This window comes from Sus scrofa, chromosome 15 (assembly GCF_054392235.1).
Source record: "Sus scrofa isolate SSC_HxYL_T2T_F1_AM1 chromosome 15, Sscrofa_HxYL_maternal_Yorkshire_Landrace_v2.0, whole genome shotgun sequence".
Classification (NCBI taxonomy): Eukaryota; Metazoa; Chordata; class Mammalia; order Artiodactyla; family Suidae; genus Sus; species Sus scrofa.
Genome location: NC_139397.1, coordinates 47773186 through 47797342, shown reverse-complemented (window position 1 = coordinate 47797342; position 24157 = coordinate 47773186). Strand labels below are relative to the sequence as shown.

At 42.8% G+C, this 24157-nt stretch overlaps 1 long non-coding RNA gene across 4 annotated transcripts in view; it reads left to right on the top strand.

The window, feature by feature from the left end:
* The window catches only part of LOC110257104 (uncharacterized), a 375873-nt gene that overhangs the window by 239749 nt on the left and 111967 nt on the right, over positions 1 to 24157 (top strand). For 2 of the 4 annotated variants that reach the window (XR_014829740.1, XR_014829735.1), the window contains one exon: positions 18042 to 20980. The exons of the other annotated variants lie outside the window; for them this stretch is intronic. This is a non-coding gene — a long non-coding RNA (uncharacterized LOC110257104). Of the gene's footprint in view, positions 1 to 18041; positions 20981 to 24157 lie in introns of those variants that run through there. 4 annotated transcript variants of the gene reach the window in all.

Sequence of the window (24157 nt, the reverse complement as noted above, 5' to 3'; positions counted from 1 at the left end):
TACATTCACACAGAATGTTATATCATGGATCTAAGAAACAGATTAAGTGACTCCCTCTGAAGAAGTGGAATGGAAAATATGCTGAGAAAAATAGGAAATTTATTTTATACTTTATCCCATTTTGTATGGTTTTCATCTTTACTATTTAGTATTATCTATTACATTTCAATTTCTTTTTAAAAATTAGCATTATATTAAAATTGTTTATATTATGCAACTAAAATTTATAAAGAAGAAAGCCTTATATACCATTAAATATTTTATATAGCATAATTAATAAAAAGAATAGCTTAACTGGTAAGAATAACAAAAATAATACACCCTCTGAAAATAAGTAAAGTAGAAATTGCATAAATTGGTTAAAAAACAGTGTAACTATATAAATATGTCCTCACAATTTGTTACATCTTATTGATTCTTCAATATAGGCATTACACCATTCTAGGTGATGTGATAAACAAGACATTATAGACCTTACATTGTACCATGGAGAGAAATGGTTATTAATAATACAATTGTAGAACTGTATTATTTAATTGTACAGTTGCATTATTTAATTATAATTATCATAAATTCTTTGATGGAGAGGAAATCAGAATCAGATGTAAGAAGACTTCAGCATTCCAAGAATGATGTCAAATGACCCCCTTCATGGTGGATTATGCACTTATTTACTATGAGATATATTTCTTCTCCAGAGATTCCTTGTTTGTGTATCAATTGTAGATTTTTGGTTTGCAGTTACTCTGAAGTTTTGATATAAGAGTCTATATGTATATGATATTGTTTTAAGTTGTTGGTCTCTTAATTGCAAGTTAATCTCCAGTGTCCTTGCATCTGTACCCACCTCTTCTCATGATTTCTGATTTTGGTGGTATAATTGTGCATGGATGATTTTGTGTCTTTGCTGTATATATACCTTTACTGGTGAGTCTTGCTGTTTGTGGTATTTTTGTTTCCTGTTGCTGTCTTGTCTTTTCTGCCTAGAGAAGTATTTGTTGTAAGGCTGGTTTAGTGCTGCTGAATTCTCTCAGCTTTTGCTTATCTGTGAAGGTTTTGATTTCTCCTTCAAATCTGAATGAGAGCCTTGCTGGGTAGAGGAATCTTGGTTGGAGGTTTGTTCCTTTCATCACGTTAAGTATATCATGCCACTCCCTTCTGGCCTGCAGAGTTTCTGCTGAAAAATCTGCCAATAACCTTATTGGGGTTCCCTTGTATGTTACTTGTTTCTTTTGCCTAGCTGCTTTCAAGATTTTCTCTTTGTCTTTAATTTTGGTTAGTTTGATTAATATGTGTCTTGGTATATTCCTCCTTGGGTTTCTTTTATATGGCACTCGTTGTGCTTCCTGGATTTGAATGAGTGGTTCCTTTCCCACGTGAGGGAAGTTTTCGCCTATTATCTCTTGGAATATTTTTTCTGTCCCCTTCTCTCTCTCTTCTCCTTCTGGCACCCCTATAATAAGGATGTGGGTGCGTTTAAGATTGACCCAGACTTCTCTGAGACGCTCTTCATTTGTTTTCAATCTTTTTTCTCTTTTCTGTTCTGCATCCAAAATTTCCACTAATCTGTCCTCCACATCGCTTATTCGTTCTTCTGCCTCCTGTATTCTGCTGTTAGCTGCTTCTAGTGAATTTTTTATTTCAGTTGTTGTATTTTGCATCTCTTCCTGTTTAGGTTTTATATCTTGTATCTCTTTGGTCAGTGTTTCCTGTACGTTATCCATCTTTGCCTCCAGTTTATTTCCAGCGTCTTGTATCATCTTCAGCATCAACAGTCTAAAGTCTCTTTCCTGGAGGCTGAGAATCTCCTGATCACTTAGCTGATTTTCTGGGGTTTTTCCTTTCTCCCTCATCTGAGTTATAGTTCTCTGTCTTTTCATTTTTATAGGTTTTTGGTGTGGTGATGTTCTTACAGATACTAGAGTTGTATCCTCTCTTACTTCTGATGTCTGCCCCTCTGTGGCTCAAGTCAGTATGGGTGTTTGCTGTGGGCTTCCTGATGGGGGGGTGGGGGCGCTAATGTCTGCCCTCTGGTGAGTGGAGCTGATTCTAATCCCTCTGGTGGGTGGGGCTTAGTCTCTGGATGGGATTAGAGGCAGCTGTGTGCCTGAGGGGTCTTTAGGTAGCCTGTTTACTGAGGGGCGGGGCTGTGATCCCACCCGGATTGTTGTTTGCCCTGGGGCTTCTCAGCACTGACTGATGGGTTGTGCCAGATTTTCCCAAAACCCGGCCATCTCCAGAGACAGGCATGGCTGCCGAATATTCCCAAGAGCTTTGCTTTCAATGTCCTTCCCTCACAACAAGCCACATTCACCCCTGTTTTCCCAGGATGTCCTCCAAGAACTGCAGTCTGGTTTGACCCAGATTCCTATGGAGATCTCACTGTGCCCTGGGACCCAGTGCACATGAAAGTCTGTGTGCACCTTTTAAGAATGGGGTCTCCATTTCCCCCAGTCCTGTGGAGCTCCTGCACACAAGCCCCACTGGCCTTCAATGTCAGATGCTCTGGGGCTCTTCCTCCCAGTGCCAGGTCCCCGCATGTGAGGGTTTGATGTGAGGCTCAGAACTCTCACTCCTGTAGGTGAGTCTCTGTGAACCAGTTAGTTTCCAGTCTGTGGAGCTTCCCACCCCAAAGGTGTGGGGTTGTTTATATCGTCAAATCACCCCTCCTACTTCTTGATGTGTCCTCGTCTTTTTCTTCTGGAGTAGGGTATCTTTTTTAAGGTTTCCAGTCCATTTGGGTGAAGAATTCTCACTCTTTAGTTGTGAATTTTGTTGTTTTTAGGAGAGAAGTTGAGCTCCAGTCATTCTATTCTGCCAGCTTAATCCTCTCAACACCACTTTTGTTTTACCCTGAGTTCACTTTACTACTCCCAGGAACCTAATGATTTTTCTCCTGATTTAGTGGTGTTGGTATGAAAATTACCTCCTGGTGGTACCAAATGTAAATAGAAAATGTCATCCACTGTGAATGCAAATGCCTTTTTAAAAGTCCTGAAGTCAGTGGAAATCTGGGGGAGGGGCTCCCATGGGGCCTCACTGCTGACTGTCCTCCCACAACAGGCCCATCCTGGCTGGGGTCGGGGCCAGAATCCAGGATCAGGACTCGCCTGGTCATTGCACCCCTTACCGTCAGAGCCTGTTGCGCTGTCTGGACAGTTTAAGTCTCCTTTGCCTGAATTGTCACAGTAATTAAAGCCTTATTTTCAAACTTTCACCAAGTGACATTTTAAAAAATTACTTGAGATGGCACTGTGAAAGCCCTTTGCTGTTTATTACCTGACGACTGGAATCGATTTATTTGTCTCCCATCTCACAGTTCAGAGCTATTTCTGGGCCTGATGCAATTATGCAGTGGCCGTGGAGAAAACAGAAACTCTGCTGCAGCTGGATTGCTTTTCTCTTTTAAAATTGAGTCTGATAGCTTGATCTTGAGTGAGAAAATCAAGACCCATTTTTAAATAATGAAGACTGTATAAACGGTGACAGAAACAGTTGCTTCTCATTTGATAAAAATGAACAACAGAAAATTAGCAGACCTATGTCTTTTTATCATATTACTTTAAATATGAATTTAGTATGAATTGGCTTCATGTTTATTTAATTAATTAGGAGACCTTAAAGGAAATGTTGAGAGCAGATTCTGGCACATGGTGAGAGCTCAAAAGGTTGTGTATATTGAACATACTCTTGTCTACGTAAAATGATGTGAATGTTATATTTATCTGCTTTGTATGGGAAACTTGAGCAGCCTGTTTTTTTTCTTTTAAAAATAGTTTATTTAGGAGTTCCCATCGTGGCGCAGTGGTTAACGAATCCGACTAGGAACCATGAGGTTGCGGGTTTGGTCCCTGGCCTTGCTCAGTGGGTTAAGGATCCATCGTTGCCGTGAGCTGTGGTGTAGCTTGCAGACTCGGCTCGGATCCCGCGTTGCTGTGGCTCTGGCGTAGGCCGGGGGCTACAGCTCCGATTCAACCCCTAGCCTGGGAACATCTATATGCCACGGGAGCGGCCCAAGAAATAGCAAAAAAAAAGACAAAAAAAAAAAGTTTATTTACAACATTGTTTTTGTGAAGGTGGAAGGACTGTGTCTGGAAGCATTTTTTTGCATGTGGAAGTCCAGTTTTTCTAGCACTGTTTGTAGAAAATATTACCTTCCCTCCATCATATTCCCCTTGCTCTTAAGTCAAAGACCAGGTGATATTTATGTGGCTCCATTTCCAATCTCTGGATTGTGTCCCATTGATCTATGTGCCTCTTATTTCATGCACACCACACTGTCCTCATTACGATAGTTGTGAAGTTAAGTCTTGAGGTTTGGTGACCCGTCTTCTGCCTGTGTCCTCCCATATTGTGCCACCAAATTGTTCAATTTAAATGATCTTAGGCTGGTGGTGGCCACTGACACCTAAGAGAATTCAGTGTAAATTATCCCTAGAGGAGTTCTCATGTAAAAATTTCAAGGAACCCTAGCTTGCATGTGAACATGTGTTCATAAATTCACAGAGACAAGCACAAGTATACACATACACAAAAAATTACTAAAATGAGGGGAAAAGCCACTACATACCAAAGTCAGCACAAGAGTAAACTGCAGAATCCACCTGCTGGCATTTATAGATTCCTGAGTTACCAGCCACAGAATATAAAAAGAGCATGTTTAAGGTACATAAATAATTAGAAGAGAGAGTTTAAAGTATCATGAAGAAGGAGTTCCCATTGTGGCTCAGTGGTAGTGAACCAAACTAGTATCCATAAGAAGGCAGATTCGATCCCTGGCCTTGCTCAGTGGGTTAATGATCCGGTGTTGCCATGAAACACGGTGTAGGTTACAGACAGGGCTCAGAGCCTGCATAGCTGAGGCTGTGGTGTAGGCCATCAACTGTAACTCCAATTTGACCCCTAGCCTGGGAACTTCCATATGCCACAGGTTTGGCCCCAAAAAGCAAAAAAAAAAAAAAAAAAAAAAAAAAAAAAAAAAAAAAGGAGCAGTTTTGAGAAAAAATAAAATTGAACTTCTAGAAATGAAAAACATGCTCACAAAAAGAAGTTCAAGGAACAGGGTCAAGTGTGGGTTAGACCTAGCTGAAGAGAACATTAATAAGCTGTAGTCCAGCTGCAGCTTGGCCTAAAACCACGACACTGATTTACTTAGACTCTGTGGAACTACAGTGACAAATGCTGTTTGAATTACATCAACCTGGCTGCCATTTTCTTTCAACCATCTATATTTTCAGAGTTCGATGAATAATGATCACCCATGAATTAAAGCTTGTCAAAGATGACCAGTTATATAAGAACTAAATTTCATTTGGATTCAAAACTCCAAAAGTCTTCAAGGAACTCAGTCTAAAAAACACTAAAAGTTTAAACAAAAATTCAAGATTATTTCTCACAGGTCAATTTTTAAGCAAAAAAATTACAAAATAATGAGAAATAAAATTATTTTCTACAGGATGCCTCTGGAAAGATATTTTACTCTTGTGATGATGCATCACTTAGTAAGAAATGATGAGATTTACTTTTCACAGGTCTTAACCACGATACCTAATTTATAGGCACCTTTCTTTTTTCTTTAATTGAGATAGAGTTGATTTACAATATTATATTATTTTCAAGTGTACAACATAGTGATTCACAATTTCATAGATTATACTCCACTTATAGTTATTATAAAATATTGACTATATCGCCATGCTGTACAGTGTATCTTTGCAGCTTTTTTTTACATAGAATGATTTTCTTGTTTACAGTGTTATGCCAATTTTCTACTATACAGCATGGTAACCCAGTTACACATACGCATATATTCTTTTTTCTCACATTATCATGCTCCATCATAAGTGACTAGACATAGTCCCTAGTGCTACACAGCAAGATCTCATTGCTAATCCATTCCAAAGGCAATAGTCTACCTCTATTAACTCCAAGATCCCAATCCATCCCACTCCCTCCTCCCCCTCCCCCTTGGCAACCACAAATCTATTCTCCAAGTCCATGATTTTCCTTTCTGTGGAAAGGTTCATTTGTGCCATATATTAGATTCTAGATATAAGTGATATCATACAGTATTTGTCTTTCTCTTTCTGACTTACTTCACTCAGTATGAGAGTCTCTAATTCCATCCATATTGCTGCCAGTGGCATTATTTTATTCTTTTTTATGGCTGAGTAGTATTCCATTGTGTATATATTCCACATCTTCCTAATCCAATCATCTGTTGATGGATATTTTGGCTCAACATCACTGATTATTAGAGAAATGCAAATCAAAACTACCATGAGATACCACCTCACACCAGTCAGAATGGCCTTAATTAATAAGTCCACAAATAACAAATGCTGGAAGTGCTAGAAGGAGTGTGGAGAAAAGGGAACCATCCAACTCTGTTGGTGGGGAGGTAAGCTGGTAGAACCACTATGGAGAACAGTATGGAGGTACCTTAGAAAACTATAGATAAAACTACTATAGATATGCCCAGCAGTCCCACTCTTGGGCATATATCTGGACAAAACTTTCCTTAAAAAAGACACATGCACTTTTCATTACATCACTATTCATAATAGCCAAGACATGGAAACAACCCAAATGTCCATCAACAGATATTTGTAGGCCTTTTGATGATGGGCATTCTGACTGGTGTGAGCTAATACTTCATTGCAGTTTTGACTGAATTTCTCTAATAATCATCAAGGACGAGCATCTTTTCACATGGTGCAGAGTCTTAATTTGTCCTGAGACTCCAGCTTTACTTGGCGTCATTGGACCAGCTGCCAACACAGTGAAAAAGACAAATGACATGCTAATATAATTTTTAAAATAGTTTTCACGATGGATGCTCTCAGATAAAAACAGGGATCTGTGACCCAGACTCAGAGCTTCCAAAACATACTCTTGTCTAAGTATCACAAGCAAAATTTTTTATAAAGATAATGAGATTATGAAAATGTTCCCATAAAGAATGCAAGTCTGTCTGTTGAATCATTACTGTAGTTTTCTGCAAAAGACTCAAGCCTTCTTAAAAGTCTTTTATAATCTGATTCCATCTTCTATATTTGTTCTATATTGTTTCATATTTTTGCTAAAAGAGATGGTGGGAACCAACTGAAAACCAATTATGCACCTGCATCAAGTGAACTGATACCTGTCTCATTTAATTCCTGTACTAAAATGGGCCCATCACAAAACACTGCCATTTGTTTTGAGTTTTCAAACCAAATATTGGTATTTTGGTTTAATTTCCTTGCTGGGTTTGACTGGGTTTGATTAGGAACCCAGTTATCATGAAAGGATCCTTCAGGCCGGCTCACTGTTAGTGCCTCATGCACCCCAGCCTAGCAGAAGCAAAAGCTTGCTTCCTTCAAAGTGTGTGCCTGATCACTCGTACCAATAGTGTTGACTACATTCACCCTGAAATAATAGGGGGAGAGATCTCTCTTGTTAACTGGATCCCAAGACAGAAACTGTGACTTTGCTAAATATGAGCTGTAAGGTAAATATTAAAATTTAAATCTTTGCCTTTTTAATTCCATGATGGTTGTGCTTTTTCTGTTACTAAATTCAGTGAAGGGAAGTTATTATTGCAACAGCACAGAAAATGAGTTAGGCACCATTTCAATAATCCATAGGCAGAATTTCAATAATAATAAAATCTGGCATCAGGTGAATGATAATGTAAGCATCATCCATCATCCCACCTGGAAATAAAAGACAAAAGAGATAAATCTAGAGAGTGAGATACAATATATTCCACATATATATCATATTTATGGCCATATATAAAACCAACAGATGATTTTAAATATGGTCTTCACCCTCTGATCTGAATAATTCATGCATTTAAAGGTTTATGTTAGCTTCCCTGGATCTTAGCATTCATATTTCAAACTATTTCAGTTCTTCCTTAAAACAAAACAGAACATTCAGAAAAGTTAAGTTTTATGTTAATCCCTCCCCAAGTAGATCAGATTAACACCTCCCTTCCATTATGGGAATCTTGTTTGCAATTGTGCTCACTTGTGGCCTTTTTCCCCTAAAATTTCTGCGCTGCCTTGTCCAGCTGGCCTCCCCCTGCCCTACAAGCCCTAAAGTAAGATTTCTAAACTCACCCAGACCCACTGCTGCCATAATTCTCCATAAATTTAGTAGGTCACCAATGTTTTACCTGCAAAATGATGACTCTATAATCCAAGACCAAAATGACTTTGTGAAATTTTTAAAGGCACCCTTTTCACTAGCACCATTAGTCACAATTCAGAGATTTGCCTTCCAAAAATCAGTAGATAGTTTGCAGGGGGCATAGCTGCCTATATTGCATAACTGGCCATCTGTCGGAAAAGAGAGATGTGAGAAATTTCTCAGATGCCATGTTTCTGTACTGCTTTGCATGCAGAGTTGACAACAAGGTCCTTCAGACCTGACTGACCCAAACTTTGCAGTGATAATAAACTCATAAAAACATATTGGCCATTAAAAACCCATCCCTCTATGTCATACACCAAAATCACACTGTCACATACACATTCTGGTGCCCACCACATCCTGGGGAATGTGGCTATCTCTGATAGTAAATCTGGGCTCATTTCAGCCTTTTTGGAGCCAGGTTGCAAATTTGGCTCCTTTTGATCTTGGGGTGGCACAAAACCTCCATGTGATTTTCCACTTGGCCTCGCTTCTTTTCATTTATGGGTATGTTTTGTTTTGTTTTCCTTTGAGTTTGAAGCTCACATATATCCCTATGTAGTGACATCACTGCATTCCAAATCACTCATCCTGGGATCTGGAATCTAAGTTCCAGCTCCATCTTTTCATATAACCCCTGGCGTTGTCATGCAGTTCATTGCCCGTGAATTATTTGAAACGACAAAACTGAAAGACTACTACTTACATTTGTGTCCACTGGGAAGTAATTGAAAACCTTCACCTTCACAGAGTTTTATCCGTGCTCACCTGCTTAGTAGATGCAAATCATAAACACGCATTGTTCCATAAATACATTTGGCAGGAGCGCCTCCCCGTCTCCTGTCAATTCTGTAATGTGGGGAAGAACACAGAGCTCAGGGCAGATGGAAAGGAAAACCTGTGCCCATTTCCCAGTTTCCTCTTCATCCAGCAGGTAGTCCTGAGAGTTGCCTGCTGCCAGCCTGAGCTTGGACCACCTTTGAGTCTCACTTTACAATGGCCAATTCACAAAGTATCATCGGAAGCTAGTTTCAGGCTCAAGACGGCTTCTAGGTCTGATAACACTGCGATGCCCTCAAAATGAGAATGGCTGCCCTGAACCCGGAGGACCATGGTAATCACTTGTCACACAAAGCCACCACCTGGGAAATGTTGCTGTGAGGTCATTGCAGACACACGTCCTCTCCATAAATGCTCCATTTATGCTTCAGCCAAAGTTACACTGTGCTGATGCTAGCATCCTCAATTTAAACTTGGCTCTCAGTTTCATTCTGTCAAATTGTGCTGTGGTGTCCCATGTCCACTCTCTTCTCCTGGGGTTACTCCTCAACCCCAACATCCACTTTGTGTGGTCACAAGTAGATCTTCCTCTTTATCTGACTGCATCCCAGCTCTCAACCCCTGAAGATGTAGTCCATGGCGCCTTAGGGCACTTCTACAAAATCCCAAATGTTCTTTTTTTTCTAGGTTTTTTTTTTAATTTTTACATTAAAATTTTATTTTCTACTTTATGAGTCAACATTAAGCATTTCATGAAGCCTAATAAGTGACTTAATCTTGTTATTGATGCACAATTCACTCGAGAGTATTTTACAAGAATTTTCTTAAAAATCAATTTTCGTCTTTTATCTACTTTATAACTATCAGAATTTAATGTGGGTTAATTTAAAAACCATGAAGTGAAACTCAGGTGAAGACTATATTTCCTCTAATTACACGTTTCTCTTGAATTCTTTTAAACGTGCAAGGCTTTATTCTGTTCAAAAAATACGTAATTAAGTTCTCCTTTGTAAAGCTTGACTCTCAGTCACGGATACAGAAATGGATATGATGGATTCTTGCCTCCAAAAGAAAAGCCAGTGTGATTCAGGACCCCCAATTCTCATCATTGGAAGCCAGTTAGTTCAAGCTGTTCTCCCGGCAGAGGGGCCACAGGCGCTGAGGGAACCGTTTGCAGACGTCTGCTTGAAGGCAGCAGGGCCAACAACTCAGGGAAGAAGCCAGGTCCAGGGCCGAGGGGATGGAGGAGCCCCGCATTCATGGCCTCTGCCCCCGAGAACCTGTGCCCATTCCAGATAGGAAGATGCGAAGGCTACGTTCACTTTTGGGGAAGTCAGGAGAGAGGATACAGGCATCCAAGACTGGGGTCAGAGGTAAATGCTACCTCATTCAGATCAGGGCCCAGATGCTGCACCCTAAAAACAGAAGTGAACTGGAATAAGACATTTATTTGTAGGGATTAAAGTTCAGCATTTAAAATAGTACAAATTTTGAAATTAGACTGATTAGATCCCAGATAACTAATGCTTCTAAGAGCCTGGCAGAATCAATTGTAAAGACTCTGATGGGAAAAAGCAGCCTAGCCTTTCATTTGTTTATCCAAACGATTCTGTCTGCAAAACATACACAATCTTACAGTGGACATGGGGCTAATATCTCCTCAAGATCCTGAGTTCAGTTCTTTTGCCTAAATACCCAGAAATGGAATTGCTGGGTCATATGGAGTTCCATTTTCAATATTTCGAAGAACCTCCGTACTCCTTTCCAAAGCAGCTGCACCAATTTACTTTTCTACCAGTAATATTTAAGTGTTTAATTTTCTCCACATCCTCACCAGCACTTGCTGTATTTCCCCTCCTCCCCTGACTAGTAGTCATTTTAATAGGTATGAAGTGATGTCTCATTGTGGTTTTAAATTTCCCTGATTATTAGTGACGTAAGCAGTTTTTTAATCTATCTGTTGGCTGTCTATATGTTTTTTTCTTTTGCAAGATGTATACTCACATTTAAAGGAGAATTTCCAGTAAAACCTTGAGCTCTAGACTATTTCCAGATTGTCTTCCTTTTTTCTTGTCTTTTATTAAATTTATGGCAACATCATCTGCTGTATCGTGTATCTTGAGCTTTTAAAGCTCATGGCATCATCCTGGAGGATAATGAGGTCTCTGCTGGTGGTTTTGTGTTACCTTCAAGGAGCTGGTGCCTTCTTAGTTGTGCTCACAAAGAGTCATCTGGATCCTGAACACCAGTATCCATACAGCATGCTTGGCCAAGCATCCAAATGAAGGAAAAAGAAAATAATCTCTTTCTAAAATTGGAGGTTACATCATAAATTAAACATAGAAATTGATAGCCAATGTATGTAAAAGGACATGGAAGTTCCTGGAAAGAAGCTCAGAAGTGGGGGAGTTAATTAATAATATCCTACATTAAGGCAGGTGTGAAAGGGATGTGTGAAGAGAATATTAAATTAGAAACATCAAACATTGGTATGATCTCAGAATATTTAAAAAACATAAAAGAAAGCAAAACCAAAAGAGAACAGTGCCTGGAAACAACTTGGATGAGAGGCTGCATCCAGAGGTCATCAGAAGAGACACTTACCTGAGCTCTGTCCCCAAAGTCTGGCCTCTCACCCTCGTCTCTGCTAAGAAGAACCAATGAGTGCCTGGTCCCACTTCTTCAGGTGGAAAATAAGGATGGTCTGGAATATTCTGTTGCTATTAGGAGGAAGTGAGGTTGTTGCTAATGACACCTAGGCTGGTGGTGCACAGGGCCAGAGTCCAGTCTGAAGGACAGACTGCAGGCATCAAGCTGGACCAGTGAGGCAAAGGAGGAAGATCCGCTGCCACTGGGCTGTAGTACCTGGCCAGTGGGCATGGCCTCGAGGGGCAGCCAGTGGGCTGGAGATCAGGGTAGATACCAGGCAGGGGTATACAAATAGGGTTCTGCAAGAATTCCCTGCCCTGGTGATAGAAAGGACACCTGGATCCCCACCCTTGGGGCAAACCTAAAGAGTCAGCAATGGCACCTTCTGGGAGTGTGCACTGGCCTGCAGACCCCTGCCTGCCTCGCTGGAGAAATGGCGAGGTAGGGGAGGAGACAGGGCATCACACCCACTCACTAGGTCCTTTATCTCAGGAGTAAACTCTGCCCATTGTCCATGAGCGCCAACCCCCACCCCCAGATGCTATTCTGACAGCCGGAGGTCCTGGACCACTGCTGTACCATCCTGTCCACTTCAGAAGAAGCAAAGTCCCTTTGGTCCCTTGGGAGAATCACAAGCTCTTGATGATGCTGCTGATGTGGGTGAAATAACGCATGTGGCTGCCGTAGGTGCAGTTCACACATGGATTTCCACTCAGTGGTTGAATAGAACTTCACTTTGGAGCTTCCGTAAAGTCCAGTGACCAGTATGTGTCAATTTGGAGTCGAGGAAGGGGACAGGAACATCTCTGACCACCTGGCCAAGTCAGGCTCTTGGTCTGGAGGCACTCACCTCCCCCCCCACCCCCACCCCCAGAATTGTGTTGCATGTTCACCAGTGATAGGACTGTCTCGTTCTTTAGTGACCACTAGGTTGAAGTAGGAGACAAGACCTTTCCCCTCTCTTCTTAACACAGTGGCTGCAATCTTGAGTCACCAGGAGTCTAACTCCATCCCTTCCTGGGAGAGATTCCCACTTTGAATCAACCATGGAGCCTTGGGTTTATTCAGTTCACAGCCTCCATTCTGCTTATAATCACTTCACGGAGATGAAGAGTGAAGCTGGGTCCCCCATAACCCCAACCCTGAGGTCACTGCCATAAGGTGGCCCCTCTGGTGTACGCCTTGTCCCTGAAGAGAGTCCCCGTCTTTCCTCGTCAGCTGTGGTGAGGCGTGGTGGTCTCCCTGTGACACAGTGTCCGCCCCCTCTGAGAGGCAGGGGAGGCAGGAGACTGGGAGAAGCTGGCCTGTTGGCCTCCATCATCCTGCTCGTCTGTGGCTCCTTTTTTGAGGCAGCACCTTTTTCTCTTCCCTAGTGAGATCTTCCTGCTGCCTGTCATCTCTGTCATAGCCAGCCACTACCATGGCGCCTTCTAAATCCATGAGCCTGTCCAGTTCATAGCCCCTGCCTGCTACCCCGTGTGCTGCCAGTGATAAAAAATACATGCAGGTTGAACTAATGATTAAATGAATGCAGGTAGGATACCCCCTCCATTGGTGCACTCCTGGCCCAGATATGTTCAGTGCGCAGATCTCCCAGCCTCAGCCACAAGTAACCTGAAACAACCCCCCCACACACACCATTTATTCTCAACCCCAGTCTCTGTATGACTCTCACCACCTGCTCTTTAACTTGGCCCCACTTTTCTAATGCAGTGTATTTGACAATTCTTTCAGTGAAATGCTGTCATCTAGTTGCTGTTTCATCTAAGATTAAGTGGCTTCTGGGTCCATCCTCTTCCTCTTCAGAAACAGGCGGGGCTTATTTTCATAGTGCACCTTCATCAGAGCTCAGCTCAGTGATGGAGCTGTGGGGAGGGCTGGGCAGAACGCCCACCTCTGAGCCCCCTCCTGGAATACCTGCTCCCAGGTGGGGAGTAGGAACTGCAGAGGTGGTCTCCCTTGTCTGGACATTGTACCAGATGCAGTGGAGCCCGGCCATCAGTTATCCCTAGAGATTTTATATAACCTAGACTCAGTCTCCTCCCCATCCCAATACATGAAGGGCCTCAGGTATGAAAGCCTGTGCTTCATTTCTACTGCTGAAGATGCAAGAAGCCCTGGACTTGGCGGAGGGAAACACCTTCTATCTGGAGTCTCAGAACCTGCGTGGAAATGCTACCATTATTGTCACTATGTTCCCAGACTCACTTAAGTTTCACAGCTTCCGTCTTCTAATTTGTAAAAATAAGGCTACCAATATGTATTTCCTTAGGTTGTTTAGAGGCTTTAAAGATTTAATGTATTTTGTAGCTGGGACATCTCTTGAAATCAATTATTTTCCACAAAAATTCAAAGTCAATAAATGCCTATAATTATTTGTATTAAGTCACAGTTTTGGTTTTAAATATTCTTAGGCCCTAATGATTTGGGAAGTATTCCTGAAAATAATCCTAGTGGAGTTCCTGCTATGGCATAGCAGGTTAAGGATCTAGCATTGTCATAGCTGTGGCGTATATCCAGTCTATGCTCAGATTCGATCCCTGGCCTGGGAATGTCCACATGCTGTGGGTACAGTCAAAAAAGAAAAAATAATAATCCTTGTAAGCCTTGGAATGAGGCACTATGGCAGATGTGACACTGAGACGCCTACATGCCTTCCTAACCACCCCCTGAAAGATGCATCATAAAATATCATAGACATGGGAGTTAGAAATGATGAACATGAAAATAAAACTAGATAATTAGGGTTAAAGAAATGGTTTCCATCATTGGATGAACAGGAAATGTTACCTTTTGTTTAGTTTTTGCAAATCAACTCAAACAGCCTCAAGACCAACACACCAAAGGCAGCAGTAAATCAATATCAGTCAAACTTCATTATTCTCTCACTTTTTTCCATTGATTGCTCTGGTCCTTTGATCCAGCAGTAATGGAGGTAGGGCTTAGTCCCTGCATTCATGGCCTTCTTTCTGCTGTCCCAGGGGAGACTCTGCAGGATCAGGGCTCCAGGCAGGCATGGTGGTCCCTCCCCAGGTCAGTCCTAACAAGCCCTTGGCGCCAGGTCTGTGCTAAGTGCTTCATCTACATCCTGTTCCTTTCTCACAAAAGTGATCCTATGAGCAGGTAGATCAAGGTACAGGGAGGTCAGTTCTACTGACCAGCTAATCCTAGTGAGTCAGTAAGATACAAGGCTGGCCTTCCAGCCTGGGTTTCCAGCTCCAGAACCCTGTGTGTTAAATTGGGTGCAACTCTAACCATGGAGACCCCCGGGGACCTCCTCACTATATCTGGTGGTGCACTTGTCCCCAGCCCCAGCTGCTCTTCCTTCACTGGTCACCTTTTGTTTAGAGCATCTTCCAAAACACGCAGTCTCTTCCTGACGTGTCTGTACTCTCCAAACCAAGGCCTGGGGAGAACCTGCCCCCGCATCACTCTGATCAAAAAAGGCAATTCTGCCAACCTAGTATGTGGGGCTGCTCTAACAAACTGCCATTGATGGGGGGCTTGTAAACGACAGGCAGTTATTTCTCACAGTTCTGCAGGCTGGATGTCCAAGGTCCAGGCAGCAGCATGGGGGCACCTGATGAGGACCCTTTCCTGGCTTATAGATGGCATCTTCTCCCCATGTCTTCGTGTGGAGGAGGGGTAGGACCCCACTCTCTGGAGTCTCTTTCATAAGGCCACCAGTGCCATTCATGAGGCTCCACCCTCATGACCTCATCACCTCCACCATCACCTCAGAGGTCAGGAATACAACATAGGAATTCAGAGGGAAAACAACCGTTAAGACCACAGTACCAACCCAGTGCCCCATGCAGGGAAGCCCAGCCTAGGTCGTTGTCCTTCCAGTGGTGAAGAAGGCAGAAGATTCCATTCATGCCAGCTCTCCCCAAGAATCTCTTCTGGCACAAATGGAATACCTCAGTGCCACGGATCATTCACTATTAAATTAATAATCACTGCTCTGCTTCAGAATTGCTCACTGGTTCTAAATGTTAGCTTCTCTCTAGATCTCCCTGGCTGGCGGGCATGTTGGCCTCTTGGCAGTCTTTCTGATTTCTCCACAAAGACTAGAAAAGCAATGGCTTGGATTTATAACTATGAATAAACCAAATAGGCGTAAACTAGGAAGAGACCAGGTGTAACATGTAAAACTCCACAAGGAAATCCCTGCGTCCCAGGACAAACGTGGATTCCATGTGCCCTTACGTTTGGTTCCCAGTCTAAGTATCCCCTTGAATGTCAGGCTGTTTTCTCTATTCAGTCTAATGTTCCAGGCTGCACAGGGTGTGGAGGTGGAAACACACAAGCAGCTTGTGTGACAGATTAATTATGTGACATTAAAGAAATACGGTCCAGGCTTTCCTGAAATTCTTCAATGAATATCAACAGAAGGTTGATTATCTTTTTAAAAATCCTTATAGAGTTACCTCGAAAATTCATCAACATTTTAGTTTAATTAGCATATCAGGGAGGAAAGCAATTTGAACACATTTCTGGGTGAATACACCTCTTTTGAAAAGGAATTGTGATGAAATGCAGAAAATAATTTCAGAACTTTAGAGTCTTTATGCAATTGTATTAAATAAATAACTGATAAAATTCAATATTTCTAAGTATAAGCATTTATGTCCTTCAATATTTTGAATACTGGAAGGGGATGAGAATTGAAGTTATATTTGGAATCACTAATTGATAGTAACCTGGCACCTGCTTCTGGGATTTTTAAAGACGTTGCAGATAATTAGAGGGTTGAGGTTTGGATGAGAAGCAGAGTGTTTGCTCCAAAATACACACATCCCATTGTCAGGGATTCTCTGGAAGTAGAGCTATCCCCACCTGTGGTGGTGCAGAGACAGTTGACGTTGCCAGGTGCCTAAGTAGAATGGTGATTTGAGTTGCCTCCAGAGCAGCTGTGGTCCCACACGTTTCCTCCGCACCCCCATTGCATCACTCTCTTCCCAGGATGCTGCGGAGGACTCTGTGGTCCACTGGTTGATTCTGCGTAGACCTTCCTCTTCACGGACAGCCCTACTCAATGGCTGGTCTTTCTGGCCCCTTCTGTCTTCCCTTTGTCACCTTGTGCTCCATGCTAGCATTTCTCTTACCATTTTTGTGGTGGAATATATCTTTTCAAGTCTTCTGTTCACTGGATCTGTTATCTTCACTGCCAGGTCTTTGTATTGCTAGTTCCCCTCTTCCCTTTTCACTGGCTTGCATTTCTCAAGGTGTCGTTTCTGTGCGCAAATCTCTTCCCCACTAATCTTTGGTTTGTAAGGACTCGTGAGCAAATCTTTATGGAAATCAACCAGGAAAGGATGAATGCCTATGTACACAGGGAACTGCGTGCAGAACCAGAGTCAGCTTGGGAAGTCCAACTGCAGAGACCCTGATCCCAGCAAGTAGAGGGTCAGGTGACAGACTGTGACATGAAATGGGTACCAGAGAGCCACAGGAATATTTTTATGTCTATCATACAAATTCATACTTTCATGATATACTCTGAACATGGTGCTTAATGACTTTCTGATCTCCCCCAAAGTTGCCAATTATTTTATGTTATTAGTGAAGTCTCATTCATGTACAATATTGTGTTAATTTCAGGTGTACGACATAGTGATTAGGTATTTTTGCGGATGATACCCCATTAGAGGTTATTACAAGGTACTGGGTCTAGTTCCCTGTGCTTGACAATAAATCCTGTTGCTGATCTACTTTGTACAGGTAGTTTGCATCCATTAATCCCATTCCCCCTCCCTCTTTCCCTCTCCCCTTTCACAACCACAAGTGTGGTTTTGGTATCTGGGAAGCTATTTCTCGTCTGCATATACAGTTGTCAATTATTTTAGAATATGTTTTTCTCCCATGACACATACTCAAAGAAAGCAGATATACTCTTCAGATGTTATCCTTTCAACCCTGTGTTTGAAGGAGTAATTGCATTACTTTCAGCATATGAAAGATTTAGATACAATAGTTTGTCTGATGTAGGAATTCTTACTTCTTTGTTTTACTTAAGCTTTAGAGAGAAAATGGCTTTCTTCATCTCATTTTCATTTTTTACTTACTAGTTGGTGTCTTTGGTGTTGCTACCATCATAGTAATGCATTTATATACTTGTCCTCAAAGGGATTCGAGTCACATGACAGATATGATCTGATAGACAGGGATCTTCACAACACCCCTGTGAGGGGCGGCGCTTCAGTCATTAAAACCCTGAACGGAGCAGGGCTGTCCTGCTGTCACTCTGGGGAGGGCACTGAGTGAAGTAGCCATGTCACTCCTGTAGAGGGCACTGCACTGGGAAAGCAGAGACACGAGGAGTCGGCAGTTCTTTATTACATGGCAGCAAGACGTTGGGAGAGTTTACAGCCAGTTCTCCGAGATAGTTATCTCAGAATGAGCATGAACTAAATCTTGTCTCCGAGCAGGTCTGCAGCTCTGGATGGAAGCCATTTCCAGAGAAAGGATCCATGTCCTGAGTCTCAGAAGGAATTGTAATGAGCGCATACGCCGTGGAGGACTGAATCCTTTTACCTCTGGGTTTATGTCTTCACACAGTACTGGAGACTGGCAGGTGGGAGCTGCTCTCCTGGTTGGATGGTTTGATGGGTAAAGAGGGGATGGAGGGGTGCTGGCTGCAGTGTGGGTGAAACAGCTGGCAGCCTGTATGTTTTCTCACGTCCGGCGATATGCCTCCGCCCCCTGCAGTGGATATACCAGCTTGCATGGGCACCAGTCACTTCCCAACACCTTTGGCTATGGCTGCCTCCCATGTACATTTTGACTTTTTTAAAATATTGTGGTGAGAAAACATAACCTAAAATTTAACACCTTACCTGAAGAGTTTATTGGTATTAAGTCTCTTCACACTGCTGTGGAACTCACTCTTCTTGCAAACAGAAGGACTGTCCCCATGAAACACCCCCACCCCGTTCCCACCTCCTGCCCCAGGTACCCACCACCCACTCCCTGTCTCTGGGAAGCTGACTGCTCCAGGGACTTGGTCAGGAAGAAATCTGCACCTCTGTGCCTGGATTGTTTCACTGAGCATGTCCTCCGCACGCAGCTATGCTTCCATGTGTGACAGGACGTCCTTCTGTCTGAAGGCCAGCTGTTGTTCCATGGTGTGGATACAGCACATCTTCTCCTCCTTCATCCGCCAGTGGGCTCTCAGGCTCTTCCTCCTCTGGGCCTTTCTGAGGAATGCTGCGGTGAACATGGTCCGTGACTTCAGTTCTCTCGGATGGATATATCCTCACAAGTGGCATTGCTGGTGCACAGGGCAAGCCCACTTTTAATTTTTGGAGGGACCGTCACACTGGTTCCGAGGTGGCCAGCCTTCCTACCAGCGGTGCACCAGGGCTCAGCGCCTCATGTCTCTTGTGAGGGAACAGAAAGGAAAGCATCCCAGAGAAAATAATAGAACAATAACATCTAATAAGAATAGGAATGCAAATCAAATAACATTTTAAAGAGGCAAATAACACAAGGAAGGGAGAATCTAATTTACAAAACACTGAAAAGACTGAGAGAGACTAGGAGAGTAAATTGTCATTCAGATTTGTGTTCTTGTCAAGACTTGGGTGTGGCCTGGCTTTATCCTACCTTAGCTTCAGTCTCAACACTGGACCCCCTTCCCTCAGGACCAAGACTTGAGGGACACAACATGTGTCTCTTGGTCCTCTTCCTTCCTGCCCAGCTCAGGGTGTGCACAGAGTAGCATTAGGGCAGGTGTGTGATGAGTGACCCAGAGGCAGTCCTGGAGCTGCAGGGACCAAACCTCCACCTGAACCAGGGCTTCTGTTTGGGAACCGCCTGCCCCCTCCCTGACTCTGTCACTTGCTGACCCAGGTCCTCATTCTGGGTGACGAATCCCCTCCCCTGCTCTCCCTTTAGCCCCAGCCCAGCAGAGCTGGGTTCTTTACTCTCTGATATGGCTTACAAACTTTCCAATTGCAATTTCTGTTTTAAATAAATGAAAGAGAAACAGAACGTGACCACTTCATCAGGTATTTGGCCACCCTCTCTCCTCACCACCAAGCCCAGTCAGAGCCTCCCCACGAGTGGATCCATGACTCCAACTCGGGCACTAAACAGGACCAAGTTTGGCTGCTGCTGACAGCTCCCTAATCCTACTGGACCAGGTCATTTGTGGCAGATGCCAGGTAAGAGATGGGGCCTCTAGACCCGGGTCTGCTCAGGAAATATCAGAAGAAGGTAGTGTTGTTTAGGAAACAAAAGCCTGACAAATCCAGCTGAAAGAACACTGCAGAGACACACATCTGAAGACCTTCGTGGACTGGGAGGGGGCCCAGGCCATCGTAGGAGCTGTGTGCTCAAGGCGGACCCGGGAAGAGCTGCCCTCCCCGAGGACTTGGGTTGAACAGGGACACATGGGCTCCACAGAAGTGCATGGGGTGTTGGAATGCTGTTCATAGTGATGGTTCTTATGACTGAAAATCAGGACGTCAAGTTTAACTCTGATGGTGAGATCCTTTGAACTCTGCCCCCTTCCTCCCAGAATCAAGAAGCAGAAGCAGGGGAAGAAGACCTTGAGGTTATTGGTTATTAGCAAAACCTGAATCAGGGGTCAGAGCACACTGATCTCAGCCTGTGAAAGCCCTGACCTCCCCTCCCCGCCAAGTACACCTGCTCTCTGAAGCTGCACATACCCTCTTAGCAGCACTAAGTAAAGTCAGAACAGGGCACCCCTTCCCCTGAGGAAACAGTTGGCCTTCCCAACAGAGAACAGAAAAGCAAGCCCCAGTCTGTTATCTCTAGGGGTGAGGGTGGCTGCCTTTGAAGGACAGACTCAGCCACTCAAAGATACGTCAGTACCCTGCCAATCCCAAGTGACTCACGCCAAAAAACATGTCAGAAGCAGCTCTAGAAAATGCAAAACTTCAGAGGGAAATAATGGGTAGTTTGCATGAAAGTGCTTATCTTCTGGAAAACCTGAAACTCCTCCTCAAGAGGTCTGGGAATAGAAAGAAAGAGGCAGGAACTAAAGAAACTTTTGCGTGAAACCATGTTGAAGATGCACTCAGCTCTTTTTTAGAGGTTACACAGATGGTGACAGCTTGAAATTGGGCAGAAAAGGTGACTCAGAAAATGGAGACCATCTAGACTACTGGTCAGTAGTTAGAGAAACTCACTGATGCTGTGGCATGTCAATACAGCATGGCACTGGCAAAAGAATAGACAGATCAGTGGAACAGAGTCGAGAGCCCAGAACAGGACCTGAACAAACGTAGTCAACTGATGCCTGGCAAAGGAGCAAAGGCAGTATGATGGAGGAAAAGCGGCGTTTTCAATAAATGATGCTGGGATGACTGAATACCCACATGCAAAAAAAAAAAAAAAAAAATGAACATACAGGCAGATACTGCATCTTTCACAAGAAAAATGACACAAAATGGATCATAGACCTAAAATGCAAAATAATAAAACTTCTAGAAGATAATGTAGGAGAAAATCCAGGTGACCTTGGGTTTGGCAATGAGTCTCTACAGCACCAAAAGCACAATCCATCAAAAAACGTTTGATGTCAGACTTCATTAAAATTAAGAACTTCTGCTCTGTGAAAGACACAGCAAAGATGTGAGCAGACTGGGAGAAAATCTTTGCAAAACAGTTTTTCAAAATATACAAAGAACTCTTAAAACTGAACAATTAGAAGACAAACTATACAATGAGAATGTAGACAAATACCTCCCCAAAGAAGATATGCAGACAGCAGACAAGCACATGGAAGTATGTTCCACATGTTACTTTATTGGGGGACTTCAAATTTAAACGCTGAGACACCACTACACACCTATTCCATTGGCTCAGATCTAAGATGCTAACAAAAATGTGGAATTCTCATTCATTGGGAATTGAAAATGTTACAGCCACTATGGAAGACGTTTGGCACTTTATTACATACCTAAGCATAGACTTACTGTACCGTGTAGCAACTGTGCCCTTTGGTATTTACCCAAAGGAGCTGAAAACTTAGGTCCATACCAAAACCTGCACAAGGACGTTTAGAACAGTTTTATTCATGAGTCCAAAACTTAGCAACAAACAAGATGCCTTTCCATAGGTGAAACGGTAAGCAAACTGTGGTGCACCCAGACTCTGGAGTTTATTCAGCTTTGAAAGGAAAGGAGCTATCAAGCCATGAAAAGACATGGAGGAATCCTGAACACACAGCTAAGTGAAGGAAGCCAATTTGAAAAGGCTACAGGCTGTATGATTCCAACTACATGACATTCTGGAAAGGCAAATCTATAGAGAGAGTAAAAAAAAAATATCAGTAGGTGCCAAGAGTTGGGTAAAAGGAAGAGGAAAGACAGACAGGGCACAGAAGGTGTTTAGGGCAGTGAAACTGCTGTGTTTGATGCTGCAGTGGTGGATACATGACAGTGTGCATTTGACAAGAACCCATAGCTTAGTGAGCCCTGATGCGAACTATGACTGTAATAGCAGTGCCTGTGATGATGATAATGGTGCACCAGTGTTGGTTCACCCATCATAACAGATGGCCCTCATTGATGCCAGAAGCTAATAAGAGGGGCACGGGTCAGGGTGGGAGGTAGGTGGAAACTCTCCTCAGAAAGCTGTTTTCCTATAAACCTAAAACTCCTCCAAGAAATAGAGGTTATTAATCAGAAATTTAAAAAAGCTTTAAGGAGAAAAACAAGGCATATTTTTAAAACATTCTACACATGTGTGAGGAAAACCAAATGAACAAAAAGCTTGCAGGTCAGACGAAACATCTCCACACTGGGCAGGCATCTTTGCAGCCTGCAGATTCACAGCATGAAAGTCAGAGTCAAAAGCTTCAGCTGAAACTTCAAATACGGCCTGAACTGCAGGTGGAATGTGTAATTCAGCCTTGCAGGAACCCCCCAGGAAGGGAGTTTCCACTCGGGAATAGAGAGGGGACTTGGCAATGTATGCGGGACTCCAGTCACACATGTCCTCAAAAAGATGGCCCGTGACCTGGAGAGGGAGCGGGGGTGGCTTCCTGCTGTGGAGGCCTGTCTCATCTTCCACAAGAGAAAGGCTCCAGCGAGGTGCTTGGCAGCCCTGGAGCTGAGAAGCATCCTACCAACCAAGGAAACAGTGGTGACTTGGGAAAAACAGGGCTTTAGCCACAGTGACAACTCAGCTTCTGCAAGGAAGGGCTCTTCCTGGTCCTGGGTGTGCAGTTGAGCAGGGTCATCAGGCACCGGGGCTGGGGGAGGCCAGGTGACCCCTGCTCAGCCACAGCTAGAGTGGGACACTGCCTGAGTTTTCTCTCCTGAAAAGGAATTTCTATTTCCCTCTTTTTATTTGAACTGTTCTTATTTCACTGATGCTACATTGGCTCTTAGGAAGTTTGATAGATTGTAATTCCTAAGACGACTGGTGTTTTCCAAACACAGATGATGTTTATATAAAATTTATATGAATACATTATTTCCACTTTATTGGACTCTCTGGCATTAGATAGTGTATCAGATAAAAGGTCCACACTTAGTTACACCATGACTGAAGCTTGACCAGACCAGATGTAGACACTTGAAACAATGACAACCATTTCTAGATCCTACAAGCCATTTTAGAAACCTGTACCTTAATATTTACCTTACTAAATGTTCATTTACTGTAAAAACAAATCTAAACACCACCACCAGCTAAGCTTAGTAATATTTTATTAGTTTTGTCCTGAATTCATAGATTAATTTGGCGGCATTGCAGTTTGCAAGTCTTTGTTTCCCACTTGGTAATTTTGTTTTCATCTTTGCTATTTGGTTTTGGATAGACTTTGCTGCTTATGTAGACAAAGCAAGAATGATCTCTTTAGGGGGCAAATGGAAGAAAAAAAGGAAGAGGAAGAGGCGTAAGGATTCATGGTATGTGTGTAAGTTCCCAGAAGTTATATTTGTGGCATGAGTTGAGGATCTGTGAGGATTTATAACCGAATCTGTGAGGATTTATAACTGTGCTCATCTCTGAATGTCGGACGGCAAATGATTCTTTTTATTCTTATTGTTTATCTCTAACTCCTAACTGTTCTATATTTAATCAAGGTAAAAATAAACATATGCAGCTATTTTATTCAAGCTGTCCTTGGCTATTTTTCTTAATATTTGTACCATTAACTGAGTTTTCAAATGATAAAGGTAAAGGGTGAAAGAAGAACAAGAAAGTGTACAAAACGTTTGCAGTGTTTTGGAGCTTGTGAGGCAAAGTGAGGCTGTTTTCAAGCCTCTCTCTCAGGGGATCTAAATTCATCTCATCTGCATCAGAATAAGACCTTGAATATGGGGACCACTGGCTGATAATGTGCCCCAGAAACATCCCTTTTTTGTACAACCAAGAAGAATCAGGAAGAAGAAAACAATTGTGTGTATTGAATCTACATTTATACAAAAAAAAAGGTTTCAGTCATTATCTCTGAAAAGTGTGTGAGTCAAACTAAATGCCAGGTTCGTCGGATGTTCATTTATCCTATTGAACAAGGGCTCAAACTAGCTGCATAATTGAGGTCATTACTTTTTTACTGAAAATA